Raw genomic sequence first — 16,577 nt, forward strand, 5'->3', positions numbered from 1 at the left:
TTTGTTTTGCAAATCTGAAATATATTGACAAGATAGTATATTGAGATGCAATCTTATTTATTTCAGATACTGAATAATCCTACATGCGTACGTTCTTTATACATAATCGGTATCTTTCTTTTCAATTTGTAAATATCAATATCGATACCAATATTTGAGAGAAATCAGTTTTATTATAACTGGTAAAAATAATTTCATTAAAAATATGAAATAATTACGTATACGGAATCGATTCAAACAACAAATTTCTTTGACAAATGAATGAAGTTCTTACTTTTTTAATTTGATACGCACCCTCTTCCCTCCGCCCTTTCGTATGATACGAATGATGGCAGACAGAGAATACGAATCGCGTATGCGTCGGGTCTTCCAAGATTCCTAGGCAAGATTATAAAAATCGTTTCTTCAGTGAATTATAGATATTGTATAGTGGGGATATAAGATTCTTATTAAACTGGCCCCGAATTTAAGGAGCATCTCGTGGGGCGTATTGAACGGGTAAAAAAAGTGGACAAGAAAAGGGACATATATACAGGAAGGGTTCGGTTGGCGCCACGACGTGTCTAGGCACCTACGCGAGAAAGAGAGAGAAGAGAAAAAGTGGAGGAGATACCATCGGCATCGGGACGACCGTGGCGTTTTATTGCTCGATAAGCAGATGAATTCGTCAGATAATTTCCAGGCCCGATGCAGATGATTTTATTAGCTAAACCCGTACGAGACCCCGGAATTCTTCAGGTCGAGGATTGAGATGACACGGGACTCCGGGAAGATTACCAGAGATAAGACGAGATACTGAGGGAGGTCCGACCAGGTGTCCTCGCGTGAATTCATATGATCGATGATTTTCGGATATGCTAATCTTTGCGTATTATATACATTCGTTTTCTTATCCCAATTTGTGATGTACAACGAGCGACAAGCGTAGATGCGCAATGCCAAGATGGTAGAAACGAAAGCGACGAAGCAAAAGGGTAGATACGAAAAGTATAATATAATTCCTGTTCTCGGTAGGTGCTTTTGTCTTGCTGCCCCCGTCTGTCTTTTTTCTGCCTCCCCTCATAAAAGCGAGATTCGTATTAAAAAGGCACGACGTATAATTAATGTCCGACAGTCACGGAAGATGCGGAGCGACGCCGGCATCCTATATCTTCTCTCATATACACGTGCCAATTTATAAAGAACATACATTCCTCCGCTCGCATATACGCGTGTTCACGTATTACAGGCACGTATGCGCGTCGCGTGCCGCGACGAACCGCGCGACTTGCGCACGTGCGTGCTGAAGTACGCGCGGCCGCTAAAAAGCGCTTACATTAAATTCTTTAAATTAATAGCTGAATAATTAAACGCACGAAATGCGTGACGTATTTCCGTCGGTATTACAGTCTCTTCTCTGTAGAAGCTGTTAGATAACTCTTCTTCCATGTCCTTTATGTATCTTCCAGCTGTAATAGTCGACGAATCTCGCGAGCAAAAGACAAGAATTATATAACCCGTTAATCCACACAAGCTCTTGTACTACATGGCATCTAATGATTTTATGAGATTTTATGACTTTGAGATTTGATTCATAAAATAACTCCGTATTGCAACTGTCATATATTAAAACTGTTTCTCAGTAATTACTTAATGAGCATAGCGTGTGATGATTCCAGATTCTGGAAAATGCAACGGTAAACTGGCTTTATCATTTACGTTCTCGCAGTCGAAGGCGTGAAAATCGGTTAGATTAAAAAGAATCCATCGAGTCGCAGCTCGTGAATACTATCGTTGACGCACTTCCGCAGAAGCGGTGTAAAACGATGTAAGAGGATTAAAAGGCTCAACCGATTGGCTCCCATTACCGGTCCTGTCTGGGTTGTAAATCCTCCATAAAGCCATTGATAAATCACGTACAACTTCGTGCCGGCGCGCGACTCGCCTTAACGATCGTTTCGCGAGTCTGCGTGCTTACGGAAACTTTAGCAACGAGTAGAATTTTAAATCCAAACCATACGATAATGTAATCGAGTCGCGCAATCAAAGTCTCATGTCAATGGTCGAGTAATTAATCAAGAGTACCGATGACAATTTCAATGAAATATATTATAAATTCTAGTTAATTATTTGCTAAAGAGGAATTTCTGTAGTATTCAAACGTTTATCGGAAAATTACCGGTTTCGATGGCATCATAGAATGTAGATTCTGTACAGTGCTATTGATAAATATGCACTCGCACGTAATTTATCAATAGAGTACAGCATTAGAGATAAATTATAAAAAAATATATTTATTTCTACTACAGTGCCGCTTTATTTAAAAAAAAAAAAAAAAAAAACGATTAATCGTTTAAGTGGAATTCTAACTCATGTGAATCAATGAGAAAAAATTTCTATCAATTGCACATTTTTCATGTATTAATTACATACTCAAAAAAAAAGCTAAATAAATTATTTGACAAATTAGAGCGTTTTCCGATTCGTATTTTGTTTTTATAATATTTATGATAGAGCAAAATAATTTATCTACGTTGCTTTAATAAATTTTATACCAAGTACCAAGATTATGTACCGTTATTTAATGGATATTAATTAGCAGCATTTTACTACTTTTAATTTTCGTCATATCATTTGTTTATCCAAGGCATAATAATTTATTAATACATCATGTGTATTAATAAAAGCTTCTAACATCGTATATATGTGCACAAACCTTCTATTAACTATTAATTAGATAGCATTAATAGATAAACCAAATGATTTTATATCAAAACGTATAAAACTTGTTTTTCTACAATTTCTTTTTAAAGGGAAACGATTATAATGTTATACTATGAGAACAATTTTCGATGTAACAATGTAAGATTTTTAACGTACATAATAAATCAGTAATTAGATATAATATCTAATTGGAAAGTACCTATGTTATTACTGTGCCATCGATATCCCATTTAAAAGTATTCGATGTTTTATTTATTTTACAGTCACTCGTGCAAGGTGATTAGCAACAGAAATATCTGTGAAAAATTGAAGCAAGTGGCCTCGATATCTTAATTAAACGCGTGAAAATATTAATGTCATCACTATCCGCGCGAGACAGATGTAACGATCGCTGTCAAAGGGTTAAAGGCTGTTCTACTCTTCTACTGTGAAGTAGTGGAAGTGTGTCGGGCGTGTTCCGGAGCTGGATCGTTCGTGAGCCTCTGTTCAATGAATAATGCTCAGCCGCACCAGTGTGCGTTAAGTACACTAGACGTCACAAATGCTTTTCACAGAATCTTTTCACAAGATAAGATTATTTTTAAACAAATGTTTTCCATCTATACATACATTTGTGCATTATTCATAATAAAAAAAGTAGACGATGCAAGCGATAATTAATGGCTAACATTTTTTACTATATTTTAAACACAAAATTAAAAAATTAATGAATAATGTTTAAGTTCTTAACGCTTTCTCTATGTCCAGATAAAGTTATAAAATATCTTTTTAATTTGTCATATCTCATTAGATTAAATTGAAATCTGAGACACACCACTCACACACACACACACACACACAAGTATAATATATCATATCTTGTCAACTCTTTCCTGTATATAGCTGCCGGTACAAAATTCCGTGACTTTCAAAGTATGATTTATATAATATTTTACCAGCTGTCAAATAATTTGATGAAACAGAATTATTTTCTAGAAAGAGATAAAGAATAAGTTAAACCTCGTTAAGAGTTAACCATAAATTGTGAAACTGAGCCTAAAAAGGATATCTATTACGTATATTAAGGATTTGCATAATCCTAGTTCGTCATATTATTTTAAAAATACGCAGATTTCATTGCAACTAGACGCAACGCTTTGAATTAAAAAATGCCGGTTTGGTAAATGTTAAGATGTATACGACGCGTAGTGTACATAGGACAGCTACGTGGGCGTGTACGTGTGCCGGTATGATCTACGGGGGTTATTACAACGGCAACGAGGCACGACGTGAGTGCTCACCGAGGATACCATCGATTCTTCTCTACTCTTTGGCCCCTACCACGATATAACATCCCAGGCCTGACCGTCGTCGGTGCCGGAGTCCTTACCGAAGTAAACACACAAGTCGCGGCCGACTGCTGCACATTCCGGCTGTAACAGAGCGTCGCGAGTACTTGCGCATTTTTATTCTTTTTTTTTTTTACTTTCCTCGCTGCGAGAACACATCTCGGGGACGTTGAAGCACGTAACGTCGACGAGCGAGATTAACGCGCGAGAATGGAACTCCGAACGAGTTTTCGCGCGATAAAAAGAGACGCACGCTCTGAGATTAATTACGTATATGTAACAATTTGTCTCACTTGCAAAAATAGTTGGCGCGAAGGCTTAACAAAATATTCGGTACGTAAAAGCCCACAAGATACGGCGCGTCGCACGTCGCGCTCGTCATCACCGATAATTGAAGTTGGTCCGCGAACCTGCTGAGAGAGTACTTTTCGTTATCCGTGAGCGTGAAGTATTATCGCGAAGGAGGATAAATGGAGAGAGTCCGCGAGAGTGGAAGAGGCGCGAAAGAGGAGGGCCAAGCGAGCGTTTACCCGTCCGCTCCGATCCGGTGAATGAGAGGCAGCGGGAGAGCAGAAGGAGAGAGAAAGAGAGAAAGGACGAAACGAGAATCGAATGAGAACGAGAGCCGGAGAGCGCAATTTGTAGTCGCTCTCATTTGTCACCGCGTCTCCCCCACTGCACCCCCTTCGTCCTTAGTCACCTACCATCTTGCCCGGCTCCTCTGTGAGAGAAAGAGAAAGATTCCATTTCTCTTCCTTCCACACATTATATCCATCCACTACTTCCACTGTTACCACCACTAGGTAGGTAGGTAACTCCCTCGCGTCCTTCGGTTTTACCTTCTCCACCCTCTCTGTGTCGCTTGCACGCTCCTTCTATTCGTTTCTCTCACACCCCTCGACCCTATCTTGGATTCTCGTAGGACAATTCTTACCAGATAACAGATAGATGAAGCATAGCTAGATTCGTCACGATGCGTTAATAATAACGCGAGCGTAGGACTGATTAAAGAAAATAGATTGCAACAAAATCAACCTATCGTAAAATAAATCAATGCATAAACGGAAAAATTTATAAAATGATCTATGTAGAGAGCTACATATATTTGAACATAATTTTCTTCTCAAAATTTTTACATTAAAAAGTCATAAGTACTTAAGTCTGTTTTTTTTCTGTCTATATAAAGAAAAAATAAAAAAGAGAAATAAAATGAAGAAAAGCAATCCCTGATTCGATCGCACGAGACAAACACGTTGACTGCACGATCACCATAATATACGTAATTTCGTAAAACGTCGTCCGTTCGTTCAGAAATCATCTTCCTCGATACCCCCAAGGAGCTAGACTCCGAGAGACCTGACTGGATTCAGCGAATGGCGCATTTCGGTATATTAACACGTAACACATCAAGCAACCGTCACACGAGCGCACCTGCGCCAGAGAGGGCCACGCATACACACGTGCATTTTATTATTTATATCCTGTAAAAGTCGCGTTTCCTTCTCTTTTTTCGATCCTCGACGCGCGAGTCGAAGTGGAAACCGAATTCACGTGGCCCGGTTATAAATGTCCGCGTAAATTCGAGGCTGGTTAGAGATCGTAAAGTAGGATGATATGGCCGAGATGCAGGTCCCGGTGGCGTGGCACAGAAAATCATAAAGTCAATCCGTACGTCCCGCGGAAGGTCGATGGGATTCACAGTCTCGTAGGTGGACCGCTTGCCAGTTCTCGAGTTTATTTGCCTTTTCCGGCTATGGCGCGAGCTTTACTCGCGTCTGGGTGTATCGCTTATTAAATTGTGTTTGCATATTCACGTATTAACATCACGGTACATTGCAAAGAAATCCCTGCTGTCGATAAAAAATAAGATCCTTCCAACCTTCCTCAAATAGTTTATTAAAAATTTATTTAACTGTATTAATTGATTATATTGTTTACATATATAGAAGCATAATATTTCTAACCCTAATATGTTCTAGAAATTTATTGTTTATACAAAATATATCACTGTATATTAATTTAACGAAACTTTTCTTACTTTCTTTCGTCAATAAACACGTTATGTTGTATATTAAATCAAAGAAAATTTATATATTTGTAAAGCCACAAAGATATATAGGACGATATTTCACTTTCGTATACATTTGCAATTTGAGTTATACATATTAAAACGTGCAGTCTCGGAGATTTCAAATAAGAATCTTTTTGTCAGCGATATATTCTACGTGTAGAAACGAAAAAACGTGCTGACCTTTATTGATAGTGGAAAGCAAGTGACTTAGACGTCTGGATCGACCTGTCCAACACAACTACACACAAAAACGACACTGACGTTTCAATGTGTGGCTGCCACAACAGGACGTCCGCTCTTATTATTATAAATTATTTATTTGCATTTCCAAATGATCCTTGAAGAATCACGGTATTATGCTAATGCAGAGATTAACATATAGGGAGGCCTGGCGCGATATTTCAACTCGCCTCACCATTTAGACTGTGGGAGTCTAGCCACGGTATTTGATCTCTCCACACGACTCGAAAGAAAGGCGCGGGCTAAGGATATTTTATCATTTCTCCTGTTACAAAAAGGCATCTACGAGACTCTAAGAAATTCCTACGGATGGGGAGAGAACAATGCTCTCACGCTGAAATATTTAGCAGTTAATCGCTTTTGTGTACAGGAAAATAATCGATAAGTAGACGTTCCTTGCTTTGATGAGTATTAATATTTCCAATTAAAATAAAAAAAACAAACGTGCTCTCTCCACTCTTAGAAGCTGTTTTTATTATAGTAAATATAGAGCAACGTTCCTTATCCTTATAACTTTTATTCCTTAACTTAATATATGTCATTTCTTTAATACAGTCCTTTTGAAATTAAAAAGAATAAAAAGAGTTCTTACAAAGGGTATTAAAGATTCGTACCTTTGAATCAGCATCTGGATCCGTTGTTTCGTGACGTAAGGGCCAAAGGACAAAGTCTCTAATCTGTAAAAAAGATTGATAATATATTATAAAGACCGAATTAGAAACCAGCACTAATGACGTGCAAGAATTATCATACTTATTAGAGGACAATAAAAGCACGGTCTTCTTTTATCTAAAATTCGATAAGCGCAGCGAACATTTTAACCTTTCGCTAATTTATTGCAACGTGGGCCGGCGGGTCGGAGATTTTTCGCGCAGCACTTTCGCGAGAGGGCTGTCGGCCCGAAGCGCTCATAAATGACTTAACCAAACGTAATTAACGATGGCCTATCATTATGTAGTAGCGGGACCACACCCTCGTCACATTATATGTTTATAAATCAGCCCAGAACGGCGACTAAAAACACGACGAAAATCGAGTGTTGGGAGGCGCCTCCTCACCACCGACCGTCCCAGAGAGCAGGTAGAGGAATTCTTATGCTAATGATTTTATGATCGTGGAAATGAATGCTCGTCATATTTTTTTAATCGCCTGGGTTTCCACGTACGCGAGTCCGCGGTAGAGGCAGAGGCCGAGACTCGGAAATCGTTCCTTGTCTCCCACTGCCTACTTTATGTCCACCCGTTTTTTATCCCCTGTTGTTACAGTCTTACGGCTGTGCCCGTCTTATATGCGCTGTCATAATCGTAAAGTAACTCCGAAAAGGACGACTTTCAGCGTTTCCAAAGATGAAACAAAAATGTTGACGCGGACAAGCTTAAACTCAATAATTGAATGCGGAATACGTTAAACGAGAGCATTAAGCGGATGTCGCTTAGCATGAATACAAGCACGTGACAATGAAACGTAAAATATGAATGATTAAAGCCGGATAAGCAAGAGTAACAAATAAAGTAAATCATCATCTGAATTTAATTTAATTCCGCGTTCTTATTGGGTTGGCTTAAGAAAAATCATCCGATCATATCGTTCCGTTTCAGTATAATTTATTTAAAAAATTTAAAAGTTTACTTTTCCAAATATTTAATACCTATATTCAAATAAAAAAGTGACATTAGAATTTTCCTGATAGAGAAATCTATAAAAATATACCAGGTGTCACATTCGCGTGGATGCGCAATTCGAAGACTTCAAAATTTTGTGGTCTCAATTCAAAAATTAATCTAAAATTTTAAAAACCAATACAAAGTCGTGATTAGAAATTTGCCAATCGGAAATTGGCCCCAAAACAATTCAGCTGCCTGTATCATGCGTAATATTATTACAAGTGCACCCCAATTCTTAACAATTTATCGGTATCGTATTATATTCACCGTTGCACTGCACCCTTTTTTCGTTAAAAAAAGCTGTACGACGATAAATGTAACGATACCGACACGTCGTTAAGAAGTACAAAATATTGGTCTTCTCAGAAAAAATCATGATGCCATCAGATTCGCTCGAAAGTCACAACAAACATTCTTTTATTAATAGTAATCGATTTTTTAAGAGCTTGAATCTTCATCAAATTATCGACAGTCGATCGCACTTCGAAAATTCGATGTAAAACACTTCAGCCGTACCGTGCAAAGAAGATGTCAAAATAAGTGCAGCGAAACATACGGTGGGATAAGTATTATGAGGTAACAATTACATTGTGCTGCGGCGCGAACCGCGTATGCAAATGAAAGATCGCCGTAGACAGTGCCCACAAAGGTGCTCGAACGAGTAGCGACTCTCACAGTCGCGTATTCCGGGCAGGTGTACTAACAGCTGAGTCCAACCACCCACCCACACGCATACAAGTACACACGCACATACATACGTATACCTAGGTTAACCTGACACCTTGATGGATACTATCGTGTCCCTTTCTTGCATCGCATTGCGCAAGGTGCGTCTGTTACGATTGCCCTCTCTAGCGAAACTCACGATGCAACACTTGAGAGTGCATTGCATAAAGCGAGTGATGTAACGATATAAAGAGACGCTTTATAGGTACGGATCAATTATCGGAATATCTTGCAATTTTTCTCACATCACGGATTATAGGCAGGAAATATTTAAGCAATATAAACATTAAAACTAATGCTCAAAGATTGCGGACGTGATCAGCTTAAAATGATGGCAATGGGAATTTTATATACTGTTCCCACAAATGTTAATTAACTCTACCTGACTTTAACTGATTTTCTATCTTCTCTTGCGCGAAGTAACATTTGAAAGTAACAAAAAAATCAACTTAACAGTAGTCTACCTAATGTATACAAATATCATGTATTTTACATTAAATACCTAATTATATAGATAAGTATACAGTTATATATAATATATGGCTCAACCTCTTTGCGCAAAGAGTATTATAGAGATAGTAAGAACAAGATAAAGCCTCGGCATTTACAAAAGTCATTTTAGTTTATCGCGCAATAACTCATCAATAATAGAAACTCTCTTACTGTGTGTGCAACTGAAATTATTAGCAATAATACATTTAAAAAAGTAAAATATTGTGAGAAAAGAGCGAAAGTTCGAAGGTCTAGAACAAAATTTGAAGATAATATAAAGAAAAGAATTCGTATACACTTTTTTTTTCCAACTTGAAGCAAGTAACGTAGCCGCGTCGTTATTCAAAGATAGTAGCAGTCGTTAAGTATCTGAAATACGACTTCCTTCCGTCGTTCGAACGGGAATCGCGCGTCCGACTTGATTCTCTTCTTTACGTATCGCCAAAACCACGGATTATCCTCGTACAGACGCGCGAACTGACGTAAAGGGGGTGTCGGCCCGATAACAAAATAAAATTCCTGGGCAGGTGGTTGACTCGCGGGGCCAACAGGTTAAGAGTGCGCGCTCCCCGGAATAACTCGTATCGCACATGCTTCTCGTCGGTCATTTTTACGTGCTATATAGGTCAAAATTAGCATTTCCCCGCAGTTAATTGCGAACGAGTGGCTTCCCGGCAATCAGCGCTCTCTTTCTCTCAGTCTCTCTTTATGTGTGTATATATATATATATATATATATCTCTCTCTCTCTTTCTCTCTTCTTCACCTCCCGAGCTGCAGCGGCGCGTGTCAGTTCCGCGACGCGCCTTGCTTAACTCGGGTATGAAAATATAGCGCACGGAAATTACTGGGCGCGTAGGAGTATCCACTGTAGTAAAGCGACTCGAACAACGCGATCGATATCTTGACGTTGTGTGCGTTGCACGTTGCGAGAGCACGCTGGCTGATTCCGGCCAAGAGAGAGGCTCTATATCGATGACGAATCTTGATGGACTTTGACGGTGATTAGGGCTAGATTACCGATCAATCTGAGGAGCAATTTCTGCGACGTCGTTTAACTTCAACCATAGTTCGATCATCTATGTCTCTAGAAACGATATCTTCACCGTTAATTAACTTCCATCCTAGTTTAATTGAATAACACGGGTCTCTCCAGAAATAAAATTGAGAAAAAGTTGAAGAAGAATGTCAGACAATACAGAGTCTAAAATTGTGATGTAAGTTATCTTTAAACTAGCGTAACCACAATTACCACGAATTATATAGTGCAATCAAAATTTTCGAACTGACTTCATAGATGCACAATTTTTTTATAGAATTAAGATACGCACAAATTTGTGCGTATCTATTGTGCGTCTCGATTTTCTATTTATAGAAAATCCGGGTATGTCGATTTACAAGAAAATCGTATGAAAATAAAAAATTCATTTAGCTCATATAGCTGTCATCTGAGATTAAAGTGTGCTTTTAAAGTTCACGTGAGTGGTCGAAGTATTCAACTCGACTTCGAATTACTTGAATAAATAATACTAAATATGCAGAACTAATTGTAAGATTAAAAATCCAGAAAATAATATATACGTATATGCTTAACAAAAATTCAAAATGGGAATTCTGGTAAACAGAGCAGTAAAGGTGCAGCCACAATAGAAGGAATAAGGAATTAGGAATAAAGAATAAGAAATTTTAGCCTATCAGAAATTATGTGTTCCGATATATCCGATTTCTATAGGTTATTAAAACTTCTTAATCCTTATTCCTAATTCTTTATTTCTTCTATTGTGACTGTACCCTAATTATGTCTAGTAGTAAATGCTCTACCTTGTAAGAGATGGCGCTGCAATATGTTAGATAAAGACAAACGTATGCGTTCGAGCGAGACAGAACGATAATGTAATGAATTAAAAATATCAATATTATATCAACACTTTTATGATTTGAAATTTAAAAACTCTGTACGATAGCTTCCTCTTAAGACATCTTTTAAACGGTTCTTGCAAAAATGTCCGTAAGACAAATTTTAAATATCTTGTGTTCCAATTTTAAACTTTGTGGAATCCTATCTACGTTTAAAGTTGGTGTCAATATTGACACAATTCTTTCTTGATTTTAGCAAATTCACGGCTACTGTTAGGACCAGCGATCAAACTTCCATGCAGGAGGCAGGAAAAAAGCATGGCGGTAGTTTTCTGCGGCGGTTCGCCGATTGGACGACGCTCGGGGAGCAAGGAGTGCATTTGGAGCTGCGAAAACAAGGCAAAAGAATGAAGTAGGGACGATCGCGCCCGCGGGGATGAAACAACAATCTAATCGCGGACGCCATTTTGTTTCTGCCTACCGGAGCAGTAGTTGATATATGATCCCATTGGCTACCAAGCTGTTTGGTTCCCAGCTCTGTACCGGACGGCAGGCACGACCTCAACCTTATGGTGCCCGCTATATAAGCCGTACGGCCCAACGCTCTCTTCGGGTTGCCCTGGCAATTAAAATTCTTTTCCTCCCGCCATGGTTGCTCTCGCTGCTTCCCCGTCTCCGTGCTCGTCTCCTGCTCGATCTCCTCATTCTCGACCTCCACGTCTGCTCCACCGTCAGCTTCCCCCTTTCTTCTCCCTCGTGTCTTCGTCGTCTCTCCCGGTGCCCGACACGATACGCGCTGGCAATTAAAAGTGCCCGCTCGCCCCGGACGTTTACACGATCCTTAACTCCTGGTAGCGCAGGGGTTAAGGGAACTGACGTGCTCGCTTAAGTAGCTGGTCAAGGGAAACGGGTAATTATGCGAAATGTCGGCGTTTCCGAGCGCGGCGCGGTGCGGTGCGGCGCGAGCCGCATTATCGCGGAGTCGAGAGGTCTCGTCGATTCTACCGGCGCGGTGCAGCTTCGTTAACGATGCAGGGAGAAGGGGTCGGGGAGGTCGGGATGTGCGATAGCTTGTATTAAGCTAACGTCGCCATTACAACGCATTAAAATCCGCGCGCGGTATTCTCAAGCTGTCGCTTTGCTGCACGCCGACGATTCGCAGGAATCGAATAAGAATCCAATAATAACGTTAATTTCTTTAAGCATTCATAATCGCGCAAAGCGAACTGCGATCACAATCGGAAACCGTCATTCCCAATTTTTCAATTAATACGAAAAAATTTGAAGAAAATTGTAAATAGATATTAAATCTAGATAAATGTACGTATAAAATAATTCCTACACTGAAAATAAAATCACTAAATCTAAATACGTACTTCTTTAAATAATACTAAATAAACATTTACAGTAAATAACTATTTACTTAATAAAAAATAATAATAGTTAAATTAATAGTTTTTGTATCAAATAAATGTATGTTTAGTGTTTTTACATTTAGCAAATATTTAAACAAGTGTATATTAAAATTAATTTTTTTCAATTTTTTTTTTGCGTTATACTTTTCTTAACTTTTATCATTGATTTTTTTAAACCAAGCCAATCTTACTACAATTATTATTTGATAAAATCTGGCAATAATACGTTCTATTTTTAATAATGTTTAAAACTGATTATTATGACGTAATTAAAAAAATTGGAATCAGTAATCGTCGTACTTCAATGAATTGAAATTCTAGACAAAAATGACCCTTGTAATCTATTAAGTCGTATGCAGATATTTACTGTTTCGTTTTGATTCGTTATCGTTTAGTGGGATCACAGCGTGTTAATATCGTAAATTTACAATACAGCTCGTCCTTAATTCCGAATAAACTCCAATTGGCGTTCGCGAGATACATTTAAATTCGACCTACATCTTGCCCGCGTGACACTCGTCTGGCTGTTTTATCAGCCGTGGTTCAATTACCATGGTAAGTAACTCGCTCGCGGTTACTTTCGAGCAGGTGAATCCGCTTTACTGGGTCGATTTATTCATTTACATTTACCTCGCGCGCCTACACCTGTTTCTTGCGCCAACACACAGTGATCAACGCTTCAACTAACGAGTACGTATTCATTATTTGTACCTCTGTTCGTACTCCTATAAAGATTTTTATGGAGAAATCGAGAAAATATTAATCCCTTTAAAGAACGGAGATTTATTTTTGAAGTCTTACTTAGTTTTCCCTTACTCTCTAAAACTTTTAAATTAAATTTTAATTAAAAATTGAAAATTGAGCCACTCTTTAATAACATTGACTCCATTTTCACTCTTTAAAGTGAGATTCTACTTCAAAACATTTAGAGAGTAAATAAAATATGTTATAAATTGTTATATAAATTATTTCACTGTATTCCTTGTTTCAAAGAATAACACTAATTTAGCGCCACTAGTGGCTGTTCCATTCTCTAAAGGTTTTCGAAAATATTATATTCGTTATACCTAATGTTAGCAATATAGAAACTAATTGCTAAATCGTTAATAGACAAATTTCTGCATTTTTTAAAATTACATGAAGTCAGATAAATAAAGCATTTTAATAACTGATATTCTTTCAAGTCGCATTATTTAATTAAAAAAAGTTCATTTGACCACAAAATATAGTCTAAAAGAGGACAATGTATACAGATGATAGAGATTTGTCTTTACATTATCGTAAGAATATCGCGCTTTTTGGTGACACACGAGCGGCGCCTAAGGTTGGGACATCCCGGCCAGTACGCGAGGAACTAATTGCCATACCTTCATCCTCGCGACCACCGCATTCCCGGAATGCTCAGTCGTGGCGATACGCGACCGATTACGAACGTATAAAATACTTTTGCAATCGTTCCCTGCATTCTCCAGTCATAGCTAGAGACAGATGGCTTCTTACCTGCTTTGACAAATTGTCCCGTCCCATCATTTTTATCTCTTTTTTCCTCCTCTCTATCCACGATGAACTTTCGTATATCATAAGAAACGACGTAAAACATTGTCGTAACAACGTATAGAATCTTTTGCGAAAAGTGTAAAAATGGCCACTTAATTTGCGCACACTTGTTAAAAAATTAACAAAAAGAATCTTTTTAAAGAAACAATTTATGTAGGCTGATTATTTCTATGTCAAACGATCTGTTCGTTCAAATTAATAATTTATAGTAAAAATATTTTACATGTAAAGTATTTAATCCTACATAATTTATAAAAATCAATTATTAAATTCACGGGAAGAAGCACAAAATCTTCACTGATTCAACAAATCTACTGTCGTAATATAGACAGACGCAGTTTTCTAAGTTAAAGTAGCAAAGTTTACAGCCTGAATTGGCGATTTGAAGTTAAAGCGTGAAATCTTCTTAATTATATTGAATTCGCAGAGTAAGCTTTGCTGTACCATCCAATCTATTCCTTTTCCACGATCAATTAGCTATTTATTTAGCTAATTAGTCCAGCTATTTAGAAGAACGCGTATGTTGTTCCTCTTTCACAAGGTTTTCACCCTGCGTTATCAAGAAACGCGATTCTGCTATTAAAACGTGGACGGAATTAATTACGGAACCGTATCGGATTAACACAGATTGCCGACCGCGCCGTGCATTACCGCGCGCCGCGACAAGACAAAGAGAAGTTACTAATTTCGAACAAGTCTATATTTGGGGTCTCTCGCGTGTGCGCCTCGCCATCACCGCCGTCCCCTCCGCCGGGACCCCGGTGTGCTCGTCCTTTTAATATCGTCGTCGGGCCTCGGACACCATAATATGCGAGGTCCGTATACGCGGGACCTGCAGGTCCCGGGCCCCAAGTGCTTGTCGGCCGTGGATATAGGTACTGGGGGCCTTAACCGTCGCTCCGGTCGCTAAGGCTAAGCGTGTATACATGTTCGGTGCATAAATAAGGAGCGCAGCTCGGGAGGCATTAAATCACGCGCGAGGATCGCGTGTGTGCGGACGGGATGGGGCAGAGGTGGAAAGTACGGGGGGAGAGGAAAACGAACAGAAAGGAAAGGAGTAGAAAGAACGGGGAAAGGAGAAACGGAGGCGGGATGAGGATGCGAGGGGAGGGAGCGCGGGTGCAACGCGCGGATAACCCGAACCACCGGATCCGCCGCCGGGATGCATCCTCACGGATTCGCGGCGCTACGTCCGCGCGCGCACCGCCACGCACCCCCGCCGAGCCAATATGCCCCTTGCCATCAACCGTTGCCCACCTTCTTGAGTAGTCCCGCGATTATGCTGAGAGGTAACCGTGCGGACGGCGGACACGTAGCGGCCACGACGGCCCTGTCTTGGAGTCCTGTTTCGGGGATACGTGTAAAGTGATGCGCCGCAGGCATCGCAATTAAATCGTTACGCGATCGAATCCTGTCGCGAATTGCGTTGACTTCCGATAACTCCCGACAGCTTCGCTCTTCCTTCACTTTCCTCAGCAGGCTAATTTTATCGGCTAATATGAACGACAGATTTCAAAGAAATGGGTCTCTCCATATTATTTAAAGAATATACGTTCCACACGCAATGGTGGCGTCGATACAAAGACAATTAAAAGGTCAGCTAATCTTTCGCGTGATTATATTTCGTGTAACAGTATTAAAGCTTTTTTTCTTCTTTACTCAGCTTCATGAGTTCTTTAAAAGAAACGATGAGATGAAGTAATTGGAAATTTAACACTGGATTGATTTTACAAACTTTCTTGCATATTTCCAAAAATGAATAAAGAGACTATCAAGCAACGCTTGAACTTGATAGCTTATCTGCTTATATATGTGCTGAAAGATAACTTAAGTGTGTTTACATTCCATATCTCTCATCATATCACATAAACAACTTGCGTAACATGGACATCGTAAAAATGTAGGAATTTTTAAAGAATACTCAATAACGACGACGAGGGTTGGAAAATTTCGACGCAGTAGTGGCGAGATCAAAAGGCAGACTGGTTAGATAGCTATACACATGCATTAGGGGTGCAAGGGAGTTCTTGAGGTAAACGCAGAACTCAATCCGCGAGCGCCGTCCGAATCCCGTAACGAGACGGCCGCGCAAAGTGGAGAAGAAGAAAAAAAAAAACCCGAGGTAGACCCGAACAGTATCCAAAAACGCCTCGTGCAATCTATCACGCGCAAAGAGCGCAGCAAGAAGCGAAGTTAGGAATGTTAATGTAGGCAGCAGGAGCAGGCAGTCGGTGCGCATGCGCCACCCCCCGCGGAGCCAATCACCGCCCGAGAAATGGTAGCTGCGCCCGAGTCAGCTCCTCGCGAGCACCATAAGCCCGGGAAGATGGAAGAAGAATCGTACGCGGCTCCTCTTCGCGTTCTCTCCTCTTCTCCTCCTTCTCTTCTGCCCTTCAATCTCCTTCTCCTTCCATTTCGACATTGGATAAAACGTGGAGGAGGGAGGCGTGGAAACAGTGAGAAAGAGCGAGAGTAATGAGAGAGAGAGAGAGAGAGAGAGAGAGAGAGAGAGAGAGAGAGAGAGA

Source organism: Cyphomyrmex costatus, unplaced genomic scaffold (genome assembly GCF_001594065.2).
Source record: "Cyphomyrmex costatus isolate MS0001 unplaced genomic scaffold, Ccosl1.0 scaffold189, whole genome shotgun sequence".
NCBI lineage: Eukaryota > Metazoa > Arthropoda > Insecta > Hymenoptera > Formicidae > Cyphomyrmex > Cyphomyrmex costatus.